This window comes from Cnephaeus nilssonii, assembly GCF_951640355.1.
Source record: "Cnephaeus nilssonii genome assembly, chromosome: 6".
In the NCBI taxonomy this organism is placed as follows: Eukaryota; Metazoa; Chordata; class Mammalia; order Chiroptera; family Vespertilionidae; genus Cnephaeus; species Cnephaeus nilssonii.
In genome coordinates this window covers 64,617,531-64,634,374 of record NC_137077.1, presented here as the reverse complement: position 1 = coordinate 64,634,374, position 16,844 = coordinate 64,617,531, and the positions used below count along the sequence as shown (strand labels likewise).

At 39.6% G+C, this 16,844-nt stretch overlaps 1 protein-coding gene across 2 annotated transcripts in view; it reads right to left on the bottom strand.

Annotated features, from left to right (window-relative positions):
- The window catches only part of FRS2 (fibroblast growth factor receptor substrate 2), a 54,445-nt gene extending 39,814 nt beyond the window's left edge, over nucleotides 1-14,631 (bottom strand). Inside the window, exons 1-2 of one of the 2 annotated variants that reach the window (XM_079775017.1) lie at nucleotides 14,536-14,631; nucleotides 13,006-13,048 (exon numbers count right to left, since the gene is read on the bottom strand). The gene's annotated coding sequence lies outside the window, so the exon portion shown is untranslated. The remainder of the gene's footprint in view (nucleotides 1-13,005; nucleotides 13,049-14,535) is intronic. The other variant, XM_079775019.1, reaches the window with a different exon arrangement.
- Between the last annotated feature and the right edge of the window lie 2,213 nt (nucleotides 14,632-16,844).

Genomic DNA, 16,844 nt, shown 5'->3' with positions numbered 1-16,844 from the left:
ATTATGTTCTTTCTTTTCTTCCTTTTAAAGTTCAGGCACATCGGTCAGTTGGTTTGCTTGTTTATTTTTATGTTTGTTTGTTTACTTGGTTTTGTTTATTTGTTTTTATGTTGGTTGTATGGCAGAGTTTATAAAAATATTTTTGCGATGTTGGATATTTTCCATCTATCCTCCAAAGCGACCTGCTCTGGGCCCTGGGGACATGGAGCACCAGCAGACCAGGTTAGCTATGGCTCCATTCCTTACTGAAGCTTCTCTACTGATGGCTCCTATCAGGCAGCCCTCTCCTATACTTACAGCTCTTGCTGTTCAGGTGATCACTCCCTTCCCCTGTCCCTTTCAGACAGAGGTGGTAACAGCTTCTGCTGTTACTAGCTAGCCTGGTCATCATTTTTGCTCGCTGGTTTCCTTTAACCTGCCTAAACTATGCAAATAATCCCTTCATTAAATTCTTTTCTATTAACATTGTCAGTGTTCTGTTTCCTGCCAGAACCTGACTCAAAGTTGTTACTGTTTTCAATTCAATAATTACATATTATACTATAACCACTACAGAAAATAGCACATGAGAAAAGAACCATGATCATCAGCTTTTACATTTCTTATCAAACTAAATTCTTAATGGAAAATAAAAATTATCAACATAAAAACGGATAAAAAAGAAAATTATTTGTAAATTTTACTAAGATTAATACCCAAAAATCTTGCAATTGTCCTTAACAACTCATTCTCACATCCCATATCCAATCTATAAATCTTTTCAGATCTATCTTCAAAATATATCCCAGTTCAATAGCTAGCTGTTTACCATAACCACCATTCTTCTCAGGTTCAAGCTACCATCATTTCTAGTCTGAATTTTTGCAACAGCCTCTAACTGATTGAAGGCTTCTGCCTCTGCTCTTGTCCTCCAACAGAGCAGCCAGAGTACTTCTGGTAAAAAAAAAAAAAAAAAATGTTATTACCTTAGCCAGTTTGGCTCAGTAGATAGAGCGTCAGCCCACAAACTGAAGGGTCCCAGGTTCGATTCCATTCAAGGGCATGTACTTCGATTGCAGGCTCGATCCCAGCCCTAGTAGGGGTACGTGCCAGAGGCAACCAGTCGATGTGTCTCTCCCCCTCCCTTCCACTCTCTCTAAAAATCAATGGAAATATATCCTTGGGTGAGGATTAAAAACAACAAAAAAAGTGTTACTGGATTGGATATATTTTTTAATGGTAAAAATCATGACTCTTATAAACATGGTAAAATGAACATATGTCAAAGATATTATTTAACTCACTAGAGGCCCGGTGCACAAAATTCGTGCATGGGGTGTGTGTGTGTGTTCCTCAGCCCAGCCTGCACCCTCTCCAATCTGGGACCTCTTGAGGGATGTCCGACTGGCAATCGGACATCCCTATCACAATCCAGGACTGCTGGCTCCCAACCACTCGCCTGCCTGATTGCCCCTAAATGCTTCTGCCTGCCAGCCTGATCACCCCCTAACCACTCCCCTGACAGCCTGATCGATGCCTAACTGCTCCTCTGCCAGCCCGGTCACCCCTAACTGCCCTCCCCTGCAGGCCTGGTTGCACCCCAACTGCCCTCCCCTGCAGGTCTGGTCCCTCCCAACTGCCCTCCCCTGTAGGCCTGATTGCCCACAACTGCCCTCCCCTGCCAGCCATTTTGTGGCAGCCATCTTGTGTCCACACGGGGGCAGCCATCTTTGACCACATGGGGGCAGCTATCTTGTGTGTTGTGTGACAGTCAATTTGCATATTACTCTTTTATTAGATAGGATTAATTAAGGAGGGAACCATTAAGATGTTATAACTGGTTCAAAGGAGAGTTCTAAGAAACACTCCTATCAGGGTGTCCCAAAAAATATATATACACTTTGAATAATTATTAATTCCAACAGGTTAATCTGAAAAGAAAGAAACATCAATTGAGCTATCAGCTGGTAAAGTGTGTATACATTTTTTGGGGACACCCTGTATAAAGAGAGAATAAGGAATCTATATATATATATAAAAAGCCAGCGACCTTAAGGGCCATAACAACCCTAACGACCGGTCGCTCTGACACCCACTGTGGCCAGCAAACCAGCCCGATCATAGGGTGGGGCCAGCCCCTCCCTCCTGCCGGCCTGCCCCTGATCAGACTCTCCCACCCCAATCAAGAGCAGGCCACCGGTCAAACGCCCCTCCCTTCCCCCTGGCCAGGCCCGCCCCCCAATCATCCCATCCCACCATGATAGGCCCGCAGCCCCTCCCCCTGGCTGGCCCGCCCCTGTCGCACCCCCCACCCCAATAGGGGTTGGGGCAGGCCAACCAACCTCCTGCAGCCCCTTCCCCCAGCCCGCCCCACTCCTAATTGGCCCCCCTACCCTATCAGGGCAGGGCCGGCTGGCCAACCACCCATGGCCCCTCCCCCAGGCCACTGGCCCCCGATCAGCACCCCCCACCCCATGCGGGGGTGGGGCTGGCCGGCCCACTGCCCACAGCCCCTCCCCATGGCTGGTCCCACCCCCAATCAGCCCCCCAACCCCAATCGGCCTGCGGCCCCTTTCCCCAGCCGGCCCGGCCCTGATTGCCCCCGATTGGGGCAGGCCAGCTGGCCAACCTCCCACCATCTCCTCCTCCCCAGAGGCCCAGCCCAGATCTGCCCCGACTGGGATCGGACCGGCCGGACCCCACCCATGCACGAATTTGTGCACTGGGCCTCTAGTTCTGAAATAAATTTACAAGTAGATATAAAGCAGTTCTTATTCACAGGGTAATAATCAATTGCATTCCACTGGACACAACTCATTTGCATCTCTATGGATAAGAATCGTGTGCATTTTTAAGTTTCTACTAATTACAAAACTATAAAATAACTCAAAGAAAATGAGACAGAGATAAATCCAATGGATGAACAAGACAGAACCCCCATTCATCATTTTCTGCCCACTTCAAAGTCATTCACAATTTTTCTGACAAAATCTTGCATGGCTCCCCTGTCCCCTGAAAGTAAAAAGTAAACACTTTTGGTAGCACTTCCTGCTCTTCTGGTTCAACTACTGATCTCATGTGCTCTCCCCCTCCACTCTCTATTCCAGCCACACTGCTGTTTCTGAATACACTAGGCATGATCCTACCTCAAGATCCTTTGCCAACTGTTGTTCTATCTAGAACACTATTCTGCCAGATACCCACAGAGCTCCCACCCTCCCCTGCTTCAGATCTTTGCTCACAAATCAATTTATTAGAGGACTTTCCTGAGCACCCTATTTAAATAGGCAGACTCCTATCCTATAATGGTACTCCCTTTTCTGTTTACACTGCTGTATTATTCTCCAAATGACTTACTACCAACTGACACACTATATATTGACTTTTTGTTGTTACTGATAATCCTCACCCAGGGATATTTTTCCATTGATTTTCAGAGAAGGTAGAAGGGAGGAGAGACAGAAAGAGAGAAACATCGATGTGAGAGACACATCTATTGGTTGCCTCCCACATGTACCCCAACCAGGGCAGGGGATCAAGCCTCCAACCAAAATATGTGCCCTTGTCTGGACTCGAACCCGCAACCCTTCAGTCCGCTGTCCAACACTCTATCCACTGAGCCAAACCAGCTAGCGCTATATTGACTTCTTTATTTTTTGAGTCCCTCTCTCTCTATCACATAGCCCCCACAAAATGCCTTCATTGAGGCAAAGACTTTTTTTTCTTCACTGCTATATACATAGTGCCTGCCATGCTGAACATATTAAATGCTCAATAAGTTTTAGTTAAATGAATACCCTAGTATTAGATAATGTTTCAAAACAGCAGCATACTTTTTGTTGTTGTTAATCCTCACCTAAGGACATTTTCCCATTGATATTTAGGGAGAGTGGAAGAGAGAGGGAAAGACAGAAACATCAATGTAAGAGAAACACATCAATTGGTTGCCTCCTGCACGAGCCCTGACCTGGGCCCAGTAGGAGCCTGCAACTGAGTACATGCCCTTTTGACCAGAATCAAACCCGGGACCCTTCAATCCACAGGCCAACGCTCTATCCACTGAGCCAAACTGGCTAGGGCAGCAGCATACTTATTAAGGATAAATCTTGTCCCTAAACTTCTGCAACAAGAAAACATATCAATAAAACTACAACCAGATAATTTTACATTTTCACTAATTAAGATGTTACTTTATAGTTATTTATAGATTACTTTTTTAAATAGAGCTCAAAATTATCACTTAGACTAGAGGCCCAGTGCATGATTGAATCATGCACATGTAGGGTCCCCTACATGCTTTTGCTTTCCATCGCGGTGGAGCTGGGTGCCTGTCCACTCCGGCACCAGGCCTTTCGAAAGCCTCCAGCGCGGCAGAGGCTTCCGAAAGGCCTGGTGCCGGAGCAGACAGGCACCCAGCTCCCACACTTTCACTTTCGATCGCGGGGGAGCTGGATGCCTGTCCGCTGGTGCACCAGGCCTTTCAGAAGCCTCCGGCTCAGCAGAGGCTTCTGAAAGGCCTGGTGCCGGAGCAGACAGGCACCCAGCTCCCCCGCTTTAGATGGTCCGCGGCAGGACGTGAGCTCGCTGCCCCAGAGGCCCCTTCTGTTCCGCAGCACAGCCATGGCACAGACGCTGACGGCGCGAGCTCAGCGTCGAGCCACTGGCGGTGCGAGCCACTGGCAGCGCGAGCTCAGCGTCCTGCCGGCCTAATCGGCTACCCCGGCCACCCCGAGTCCTGCCCCCTGCACCTCCCTCTGGCCCAATCGTAGGCGTAGTGGAGTGATGGTAATTTACATATTACCATTTTATTAGGTAGCATTTGTCTAAACACTGACAGCTATGTCATGCAAAATGCTTTGAAATTCAGCATGCTGTATCACAAATTTCTCTTAGAAGCAATTATTCTAAGCAATGTGACTGTCAAAGTGAGCAAGTATATTCACAAGACTTAGCTGCCACCAGATGTCCTCCTTTTCATACTACATAGATTCAAAAACTGTCATTTGGATTGTAATTATTATAGCAGATGAAATGTCTAAAGATTCTGTCTGCGCAAGTCAACTGCCTAAAAGTCATTTCCAACCTGTATCACTTCCTCCAAGCTAGGTTACTCCTTCAAGTTGAAGGTGAGTAACTCTAGGGCTGAGACTACAATTTATTTGGATTTCTGATCCAAACCCTTCCCCTAAGTTCTTTTCATTTTTAACCTTAAAAGGTACCTAATATTAACTAGTATTTTCTTTGAATATCACTTGAATCACCTGCCATATACAATTCCAACACCAACATCTTTGGTTTAATTATTTGGTATTTCTTTGGTAGTTATTTCAGCTAAAAGAGAAATATGTAAGTGAAAAGACAAGTGTGAAACATCACAGGCTACTAAAATAATGGTTTAACTATCACAACATTTGTTTCTTCAAATATTTTCTTTCTGTACCCTAATTCACTCAGAAATCTGTTTTAAAATCCTATATAATAAAAGGCTAATATACAAATAGACCAAACGGTGGAACAACCGAACAACCAGTTGCTATGACATGTGCTGACCACCAGGGGGCACACATAGAACATGATGGGCGTCGGCCATGGTGGGATGGTGGAGCAGGTGAGCGGGGCACCAGACCAAGGTGGAGCGCCAGTGGCTGTCATTAGGGTGAGCCTCTGGTGGTTACTGAAAATTCTTTGCTCCCATGCACTGCGGTCCTGCCTAGCACTTGCACCCACTGCCTGCGCTGGCCCCACTCACACCTGCTGCTGGCACCAGCCTGAATCACTGGGTGCTGTCAGCATGTGGGAGTGGTGGCAGCGGGAGTGGGGTTGCTGGCAGACAGGGGACCCAAGGTTGTGGCGGGAGGAGCCTTGCAGGGGAGCGGAGAATGGGCCGAGACCCACCTCTGTGGTCACCATAGCCTTGCAGCCCACAGTTCCTTTCAAGGTGCACGAATTGGTGCACTGGGCCCCTAGTGTAAAAATAAAAGAGGTCATCTTTTTCTTCTTTCATCTATAAATAAACTAAAGGTAAAGCTAACAAAGTAAGGTTTTAAATTCCTGTTGATAATGCTAAAACTGTTAAGGTTGACTTTGCTAGCCTTTTCACTTTTTAATTAAAATGCTACATATTAATGTTTATTTAGTCAAAAATAAATATGTCTGTTGTTTAGTAAGGAGAAATATCAAGAACACACTCCACCCCGACCCAAGAAAATACCTGAGTTGGAGGCAATAAATGCCATTTTCCTAATGAAGAGTGTGACCAAAGTAGATTTACAATTATTCGTATGGAAAATAATACAATAACTAATAGATAATAATACAATAATAAGCCGTGTTTCCCATATTCACAACTGTAAACCTACTTTTCCCCCACACTGTATATGGCCTCAGTGATGCTTGAGTAATAAAAAGAAAACCAAACCATCATTCAAGTGCCTAAGGCAAAATTATTCTAAAAAACAAATTATTTATTTGAAACCATTATCTCTCTTTAAATTATTAAAAATATGTTAAGATTATATCAAAGAATAAGAAAGGACTTTTAGGTTAACAAATTATACTTCCAAAAGTATAGTCAATATTTTTTACAAAAATTTTGGTTGGTCTGAAGACTAAATATTTCAAATGATACTAAAGAACTTAAGATTATAATAAAAACAACTTTCTACTTGTAGGGAGGCCTTCAGCTGGCAGCAAATGCAGCATAAAAATGTTAAGCCTGTTTGCAAGAACCAGTTATGCAATACCCTCAAGCAAATTATTCTATTACCAGATTTTTAAAAATCGGGTTGCTCCAGGAGTAGTACATATTAAAGAATGAAATACGAGCAAAAATCTGGTAAAAGTTGTGAAGCACGTGATTTCTGGGTTTAAAAAAATACTTGAGAACCCTGGCCTGTGTAGTTCAGTTGGTTGAGCATCATCATCCTGTGCACCAAAGGGTTGCCGGTTTGATTCCTGGTCATGGCACATGCCCAGGTTGCGGGTTCAATCCCCGGTCAGATGCATACAGGAGGCAACCGACCGACTGGTGTTTCTCTCGCTCACATCCATGTCTCGCTCTCCCTCTCTCCCTTCTTCTTTCTCTAAAATCAACAAAAACATTTTTAAAAAATAAAATAAAAAATTTTGAGACTCCAAATCATTTTTTGTTGTTTTTTTTTTGTTTTAATCCTTACTGGAGGATATTTTTCCATTGATTTTAGAGAGGGTGGAAAAGAGAGGGAAAGACAGAGAGAACATTGATGTGAGAGAAACACATTGATTGGTTGCCTCCTGCTTGAGCCCTGACCAGGGCCTGGGCCAGGGAGAAGCCTGCAACTGAGATACATGCCCTTGACCGGAATCGAACCCAGGACCCTTGGGCCCGCAGGCCAACGCTCTATCCACTGAGCTAAACCGGCTAGGGCGAGACTCCATATCTTTTCATTTGTTACAATTAATAAACTAATATAGATACATTATTATTAACTAAAATACACACTTTATTCACATATCCTTAGTTTTTACATAATGTCCTTTTTTTTGTCATTCCAGGATCCTATTCAGGATATCACATTACATTTAATCACCATATCTTCTTAGGTTCCTCTTGACTTTACAGAATATCTGATTTTTCCTTGTTTTTTGATGCCGCTGGCAGTTTGGGGAAATACTGGTTTTGTAGACCCTTTTTTGGAATTGGTCTAATGTTTTCTTCATGAGTAACTTAAGAGTTTTGGAGAGGAAAACCACAGAGATAAAGTGCCATTTTCATTACATCATATCCCCTGAAGCCCTGATAATGTCTGAGGACCCCATTACACTTCTAAAAATTATTTGAGAATTTTACAAAGAGCTTTTGTTTACCTGGGTTCTATCTATTCATATTTACCAAATTAGAAGTTAAATCTGCAAAATGTTTTAAATATTTATTAGTTTATTTAAAATAAGCCTTTCACACATACATATTTATTTTTTTTAAATAACTGTTTAAAACATCCTATTTTCCAAAAAACTCAGTGAGAAAAGTGACAGCATTTTATATTTTTGCAAATATCTTCAATGTCTTGCTTTATGAAAGGGGGTTCTTAAGACACTCTGTGATATACTGTTTCAGTTAAAGTATATAAGCATATGAAGATATACAGTTGCAAAAGAGAATATTGAAATAATCTATTTCAAATAACTTGATATTCTTGATACTTTACCTAAACTCAACAAATGGTAGTTTCTTAAAAGTTAGTTAAATTTGGATTCTAAAACCATCACTAAACTTTCATGCTCTACTACATTAAAATCTACTGGTTTATCTTGTACTTTGCATCTTTACCCATGTGATTGTATATTATCTTATCATACATTGGTTATCTGGTAAATATTGGTTCACTGAATTATGCAGATATTCCAAATTAACAATTCAGAATACAATTATCAAGGGCATACAGAAGATAAATGGTGACGGAAAAAATGAAATAAAAAATAAATTTTTAAAAATGGTATACCTGAGAAATGCCAAATAACCAACTGAATTCAAAGATGAAATTATTTTAATCTTTTAATTTCCCTCCACAATGCTGTGCCTATATCTCATTTCAAATTAATCAAACACCAACCATGTCAAAGCAAGTAGACTATCTGATTAAGAAAAAATAATGTGATGCTAATGTAATACAGAGCCTCCAATGTTCCATCTACTTCACATTCTAAATGTATTATACTTTTATGACCTCATTAAAGATCAGCATATTATTGTAGGGATTTAACAAGAATTTAAAAAAACAAAAAAGCTCATGGTTTAGTAAGTGCCTATATCAATATCTATGCCTATATCTCATTTTAAGTATTAGCAATGGCAAAATCTAACTAGTGCTTCAAATAAGTGGGGTATTGGTTTGACCCATCCCATTGTTCCTTGAATCATATTTTTTACCAAAAGCCAGAACCTCTCTTTGGATGCTTCAGGGAAGAAACACCTAATATATTAATATCTCCTTTGGAAAGAATAAGAACTTTTTTTTTAATGGACAACATATTCTTAGGACTTTCAAATAATTCTGAAATTCAAAGTGCCAAGGAAATAAGCACAATAGAAGAAATAAATACATCATTCACTTTGGAAACTATTAACTATATAGAGTATATATGACAAAGGGATGAGTTGGTATAAACATTTATCTCAAGATAATTTTTTTAATAATATGAAAGCAAGTGTCCATCAAGCTAAATAAATTCATTCCCATTTCTTTTCTTTTTTTAACATTTATTTCAGAGAGAAAGATAGAAATATCAATAATGAGGGAAAATCATTGATGGACTGCCTCCTGCTCTCCCCGCACTGGGTTTTAAGCCTGCAACCTGGGCATGTGCCCTGATCAGGAATCGAAGCGTGACCTCCTGGTTCATAGGTGGACGATCATCCACTGAGCCACACTAGCCGGGCTTCATTCCCATTTTATCCACCACCAGAACACCCTCCCTTTCTCCAAAAATACACACATAAATACAAAGTAGATATTTTCAATCTAAACTGTAAACCTCAGGCTCACATGAAAACAAAATTATTTTAACCACACAAATTCCAGCACTCAGACTTGTAATTTCAACACGCTGCCCACACAGCATTTTGTGAGCATGTGATTAGGAGGAATGATGCACAATCACACCACATTCCTTCCCTCAGCTCACACATCAAGAACTTGCCCTCTCAGCTGCATTCTTCTCCAAACAGCCATGGTCACCTTAGCAACCCTATGCTCCTAATATGGACAGCTGGTCCATTTAAAGTCAGCCCTTCTTGGCAGGGAAAATGCTTGTTCTTCAAATTGGGGGAGAAAGAAGAGGTTTTCTTTTCAATACACATTACAGGGATTGATTCAACTTGATCAGCACTTTTGTTATGTGGCAGCAAGTTGTGTCGAGCTTCAACCTATTCTGAGTTTGTTTGTTGTTGTTTTGTGTTTGTTTTTTAATCTAAAGCAAGTGGCTAAAAAGAAAGGCAACTCATATGGAATTATAAGGAAGAGTAGAACATGAAAAATAATTATATTCTTTTATAAAATGATAAAGCCATTCACAATTTTGAAAGTTCAAATTTACTTAAATTGAACTGTAACATCTGAAGCCTTCCTATGCAATTAGAAATCAGAGTCAGAAGACATGTCTATTTTAACATATAGTTTTTGTTATTTTTGAACAACAAAAACATTGCTAAACTTCAAAGTCCTATAATTCCAATCTATTCAATACACTGTGAGTCAATGGATTTATCCTACCACCTACATGTAAAATCTCACAGTCTTTCCAAAGGCTCAAATCGTATCGAAACCAAATGGCTAGTACATCTGAGAATACTCTAGACCTAGAATGACCTAGGATAGCACTGGATTACTCAAAACCAATCTTAATCTTATTCTTATACCATGAAAGCTGAGCCTGAACCAAATTAATTCTCTTGGGTTAAAAGATACAGGTTTATAATATGTACGCCTGATTTTTATACTACAGATAATTTGGGGATTACCAGATTATTTTTGGGGATTAGCAAAGGATTACCATATTCTTCAATATGTGAGATCAAACTGCTTATTCCATGCCCACAAAGGGATTCTTATCTGCCATCCATCAAAATTAAACATTTACAGAAAGTACACAGGCATGTTCAAAACTAAGATATCTAAATTTATGGCCTTCATTGTAAATGGGAAATATTTATGAAATACTTTTCTATATAACAGTAGTAGACAAAATCTATATTAACTTAATAAATGCTTAATGATATACATATAAAGTCAGTCAATATATTGGAAAGTTGTACATTAAGAATAATTGAGCCCTGGTGGGTAGCTCAGTTGGTTGGAGCATCGTCCTGTACACCAAAAGGTTTCTGGTCCAATTTCCTTTGTTTTTAGTTGTCAGGATAAAAATTTTATGTCATTGTATCATGCATTGCCTTAATGTGGAAGACTTAAATTTCATTTGCAAAAAGAACAGAAACAAAGATGTAACAGATCAGGTTCACTAAGATTAGATCCTTTGAAGTTTCTGTTTTTGCTTTAAGCATTGTGGTCCAGGAAAAGAAAGATCTAGATTTCTCCTGCAATCTTTGAGCAGTGCCCTGAAAGATCACATAGTGCTACACACAGGTTCAGGATCCCCTTCCTTAACACCCAAAAGTAGAAGGAAAAAACAGGGAAAAAGAGTTTCACAAGAAACTTGAAAATGAAAACTGTTGGTGATTTGCCCTCCTTCCTCCTCATTAGTCCCTTTATTTTAACCCTTTGTTCTCAGTTACCAGGCTAAAGACTGGCCTGATTAACTAAACCAGTGGCAGTCTCAAAACCAGGTGGAAAAGATATGCTTGAGAGACTGCCAGGTGCCCCTCAGGACATAGGATACTGGAAAAAGTGAATAAATGAGAGTTACTGATCTGAGTAATTAGCTAAATAAGTATTTCCAGTTAACAGGTTGAATTAATCTGCAGTGATCACCACTACCTATACTAAAAAGTTCCTAAAAATTTTTAACCAAAGTAACTTAAGGCTTACAAGAAATTGATTTTAAGTTCCTGGCACAGGGTAAGCACACCAATAAGGAGATTTTACTATTGACTCACTTGAACATTTCAACCTTCAAAAGTCAGGAGTATAATAATGTAAATCAATGATGATTTAAAATCCATTGTAAAAGTGCTCATTCGGTATTTTTTTAAAATACTAGATGTTACTCAGTCTTTTATTATCTACCTGGTAAAAAACATTATACTTTTTTTTTTTTATCCTCACCTGAGGATTTTTTTTTTTCTTCATTGTGATTTAGAGAGAGTGAGAGGGAAAGAGGGAGGGAGGGAAGGAGAGAGGGAGAGAGGGAGAGAGGGGAGGAGGGAGGAGGGAGGAGAGGAGAGAAGAAAGAGGGGAAGAGGTGAGAGGGAGAGAGAAACATCTATGTGAGAGAGACACATTGACTGGTTGCCTCCCACAGGAGCCCCAAACCGGCCAGGGATCAAACCTGCAACCCAGGTACATGCCCTTGACGGGGAATCGAACCCAAGACCCTTCGGTGCACAAGCTGACAATCTAACCACTGAGCAACACCAGTCAGGTGCATTATACTTTTAAAACTAAATATAACAATTATACAATTTCCATAGGTGGAAACATAGCTAAATAATTTCTTTTAATTTAAAGCCCCTAAGAAAGATTCTATGAACCTTCTACTCTGCAAAGTCATTTAAGTAATATCCATCGAGGTAAAAGGTGAAGGGGTCCCAGTGGAAGAAGAGAACTTTTTCATAAAATGGACAAACCCACTCCTACTGACACTAGGAATAAGCTCTGACCATGAAAAGTAGTATTTGAGTTTCAAAGGTGACTACTTTTATCATACCCTTTTAATCCTAACTTCAAATAAGATGAGCCTGTTCCCTTTTTTTTTTTTTTTAATATATTTTTACTGATTTCAGAGAGGTAAGGAGAGGGAGAGATAGAAACATCAATCATGAGATATAATCACTGATCGGCTGCCTCCTGCACGCCCCCTATTAGGGATTGAGCCCGCAACCCAAACATGTGCCATTGACCAGAATTGAACCAGGACCCTTCAGTCCACAGGCCGACACTCTATTCACTGAGCTAAACCAGATAGGGCGAGCCTATGTCTTCTTAGCCTATCTGAGGTAGTAAAAGTTTGCTAATAAATCTGTGAGAATCTCGTAATAATCAAGAAAAGATATGAAATAAAGATGGGAAAAGAATTTTAAAATCAAGAACAATTGCCCAGCAAGTGTGGTTCAGCGGTTAAGTATTGACCTATGAACCAGGAGATCATGGTTTGATTCCTGGTCAGGGCACCTGCTCGGGTAGCAGGCTCTATCCCCAGTAGGGGGTGTGTAGGAGCAGCCAATCCATGATTCTCTCTCATCACTGACATTTCTATTTCTCTCTCACTCTTCCTTCCTCTCTCTGAAATTAATAAAAACACTTTTAAAAAAAATCAAGAACAATTAAGCCTGTAATCAACTATATTTAGTTTATTACTATATTAATTTCTTACCTTGTGGAATTCTCCTCTGAGGAAAATAGATACAATTTTGTTCCTAAAAAAAATTTCAGGTTGAAATGTTAGTTTCAAAACAGAAAAGTATCTTAAAAATGAAAAGTTACAAAATGCTAACATAGTACATACAGACTACTATGACATTTGGTATTACCAAAGCTTAAGTAAGAGACAGTAAATCTCTAATAATAAAAGTAATTTATTATTTTTATGAAAATGTCTACATATATAAAAGCCTAAGCAGCCGTTAAGACCAAACGACTGCTCAACCGGTTGCTATGGCAACTCACTGACCACTAGGGGGCAGATGCTCAACGCAGGAGCTGCCCCTTGGCGGTCAGTGCACTCCCACAGCCAACCTCCCGTGGCCAGCCAACCTCCCAAGGTCCCTCCCCCCGGCCGGCCAACCTTCCGCGCCCCCCCTCGGCCCCCCGAGCCAGCCGGCCCCTATCGCCAGCGATGCTAAGGGACCCCCACCTGTGCACAAATTCGTGCACCGGGCCTCTAGTTTATTATAAAACATATTTCTTATCATTACAAAAATACTTATTCTACTGCCTATCAAATCATTTTTTCTAGGTACATAATATGGCACATTTTCATATTCTACAATATTATTACTCAACTGGGTTTACTTTAGTCAAAATTTGATATTCTGAAGGGTACTTTTGGGGTTTATTCTACATGTCGTAAAATTCATCCTTTTAATGTATAAAATACAGTGGTTTTTACTATATTCATAAAGTTGTGTAACCTTTACCACTAATTCCAAAACATTTTCGTCACCCCCAATAAAAAACCCTGTACTGAAGCAAACATTTTTCCCCCAGGGAGAAACATCTGAAACAATTTAATTTTAAAAAACTACACAAGAAGCATACTCTACAACACTATGATCAAAATTGTTTTCTTTTAAATGTGTAGAACAAAGACTGGTAGGGAAAACACATATTCTAAAATTATAAGAGTAGTTATGTTGGATAATGATATTATAGAGACTCTTTTTCATATATTTCCTCTAAAGCTATGATTGTATAATAGTACCTTTATTGTTCTTAAAAGGTACAGCACACCCTCTCCAGTTTGGCTCAGTGGATAGAGCATCAGCCTGCGGAACAAAGGGTCCCGGGTTCGATTCCGGTAAAGGGCATCTACCTTGGTTGCAGGCTCCTTCACAGCCCAGGCCCTAGTGCAGGAGGCAACTAATCGATGTGTTTCTCACACATTGATGTTTCTCTCTGTCCTTCCCTTTCTCTTCCACTCTCTCGGAAGATCAATGAAAAAAAATATCCTCGGGTGAGGATTAAACAAACAAACAACAAAAAAAAAAAAACAAAAAAAGGTACAACACTGACATCATTTTCCAGAGCTATATGCTAAAATTTTTACTATAATCTACAGTAAAAAACAAGCCAAATACAAATTGACTCTTTTAAAATATCTCACTGTATTTTTTTTTTTAGTAAATGTTTTTCCAAGTAGATAAAATAAGTATAAAGTTAAAAGAAAAAAGTTGGCCACACTTACTAATCTGGTTGAAAAGCCACAGCTGCATTTTACTTTATGACAAATTGGTTGTTTCATCACTTTGCATCTGGGCATCTACTTCTCCATGGTCATTTCTGAAATAAAGATGCAATAATTAAGAATATATTATAACAAAACATGAAATCTTGAAGGGCAATTATCTAAATTTCAGTGACTACAGGGAACCATCAAAACAGTTCTTGAGCAACCTCCTAATAAAAACAGTAACAGGACTGAGGGTAAGGTGGGATGGATGAAATACAGGCTATGGTCCCATAGGCCCAGAATTCCATAGTTATGTTACAATTACTGCATATAGAAATCCACAACCTCTTTTAAATCCTAAATCCCTTTCACCCACCAGGGTCTTACAATTCCAAAGAATGCCATTTAAAAGAAAAAAGGAAGATGCAGAAGAGAAGCCCTAAAACTGCACATTTGAAAACAATAAATTGCTTGTTTGTTATGCTTGTTTGTCTATTTCCTCCTCACACTTTTAAAGTAAGCTCCAGAGATTTTTGTTAGTTTAATTTACTGATATTTTTCAAGCACCTAAGAAAATGACTGCCTGAGTTAAGTGCTCAGTAATATTTATTGAAAAAATGAATTGATGAATGATTTAACCTTACAGTATTTCAAAACAGCCAAGTGTCAAAATGGCATCTCTTCTACACATACACCACTGATGCTAATGCCAACTACATCATCTTTGCTGCTTTGTTGTCCAAATAAACAAAGTCCCTAATTAAAAGACAAGACATAATCCCAACCTTCAAGGAACAGAACAAAGGCATATGTCACTTCATAACTGTATTAGTGCAACTTTTGGGAAAGACTACTGAAAGGGGAATTACTGGACATGCAATTGTGCTAAAAATTGTCCAATAGTGTGGGTGAAGGTCTTTTTCTTTTTTAAGTATGTATGTTCTTAAAAGTGCTGGTTGTGAAGACAGTTAAGAATATAAGAGAAAATCTTTCATACAGAGTGAAAAGTTGACAGGTCTCAAAAATAACCCTCAAGGAAACTAGGAGCTCCTTTCTATCCTATGGCTCAATCAGTATTCCACAAAATGCTACACTTTTTGTAAAAATTGGGGGAATGCAAATATTGATACAGATTTTTCTTTCAAAAAGAAGCAATGGAAAGATAAACTGAAACAGTTATCTATTAGAGAAAAGAGAAAACAGGGTAGAAGGGATAGAAATGGAAGACTTCTCAGAATAAACCTTATTTTATCATTTTTACTTTGAAGACATATTTTAAAATCAAATGAACATCGAACTACCATTGATTGAAACATTAAACACATAGGACATCTTTGGATGTTGCTAGGGCACTAACTTATTATCTGACATTTGATAAAGGGGAATAATCAAGCATTTATCCTGGCTTTCTTATATGAAAAAATACCCCAAGGTAATCAAGAGTCAATAAACTCTTTTTTATAGGATTCCAAATTTAAATATAAAAGGAATGAGAGGATTGGAAAATCAGCATTTTGCCCAGCCAGCATGGCTCAGTGATTAAGCGTCGACCTATGAACCAGGAGGTCACGGATTGATTCCTGGTCAGGGCATATGCCCAGGTTGCAGGCTTGATCCCCAGTGTGAGGCGTGATTCTCTCTCATCATTGATGTTTCTCTCTCTCCTTCTCCCTTCCTCTATGAAATCAATAAAAATATATTTTTTTTAAAAATCAGCATTTTGTAACCCCTAATGAAATAATAGATATTTAAAAATGATCAATGATTGCTAAAACCATTAGGTAATAGGCTGATGGAAAACTTTATAATGGATAAATCAAATTGACAAAACTTGAACCCAGTGATTAATCCTAACATCATTAAAAATGGTTCAATCAGATATTATGTGCAGAAGTATTCATCACTATCCATTAAGTATTCATCCTGGGAGCTCTGGTTCCAAATGATATCCACAATATTACCACTCCTATCACCATAGACCAAGCCACCTTATTTCTCACCTGCATTACTATAATGGTTTCCTATCTGAACTCCCAGCCTCCCTCCTCCTTGCTCACCTCAACAAAGCAGTCAGATTAGTCCTTTTCAAAAGAAAGTCAGATCATGTCATTCCTCTGCTCAAAACCCTCTAATTGAATCCTCCTCACTAGTATAAAAGCCAAAGTCCTTACAAAGGCACAGGACCATGATCTGAAATTTCCCTTCCCCGTCTCTCTAACCTCACTTCCTACCACTCTCCATGTTGTTCAGTCCATTCTAGCCACATTGGTCTCTTTCCTGTCCTTAAATGCATCAAGCATGTTCTCAGGGCCTTTGGATTTGTC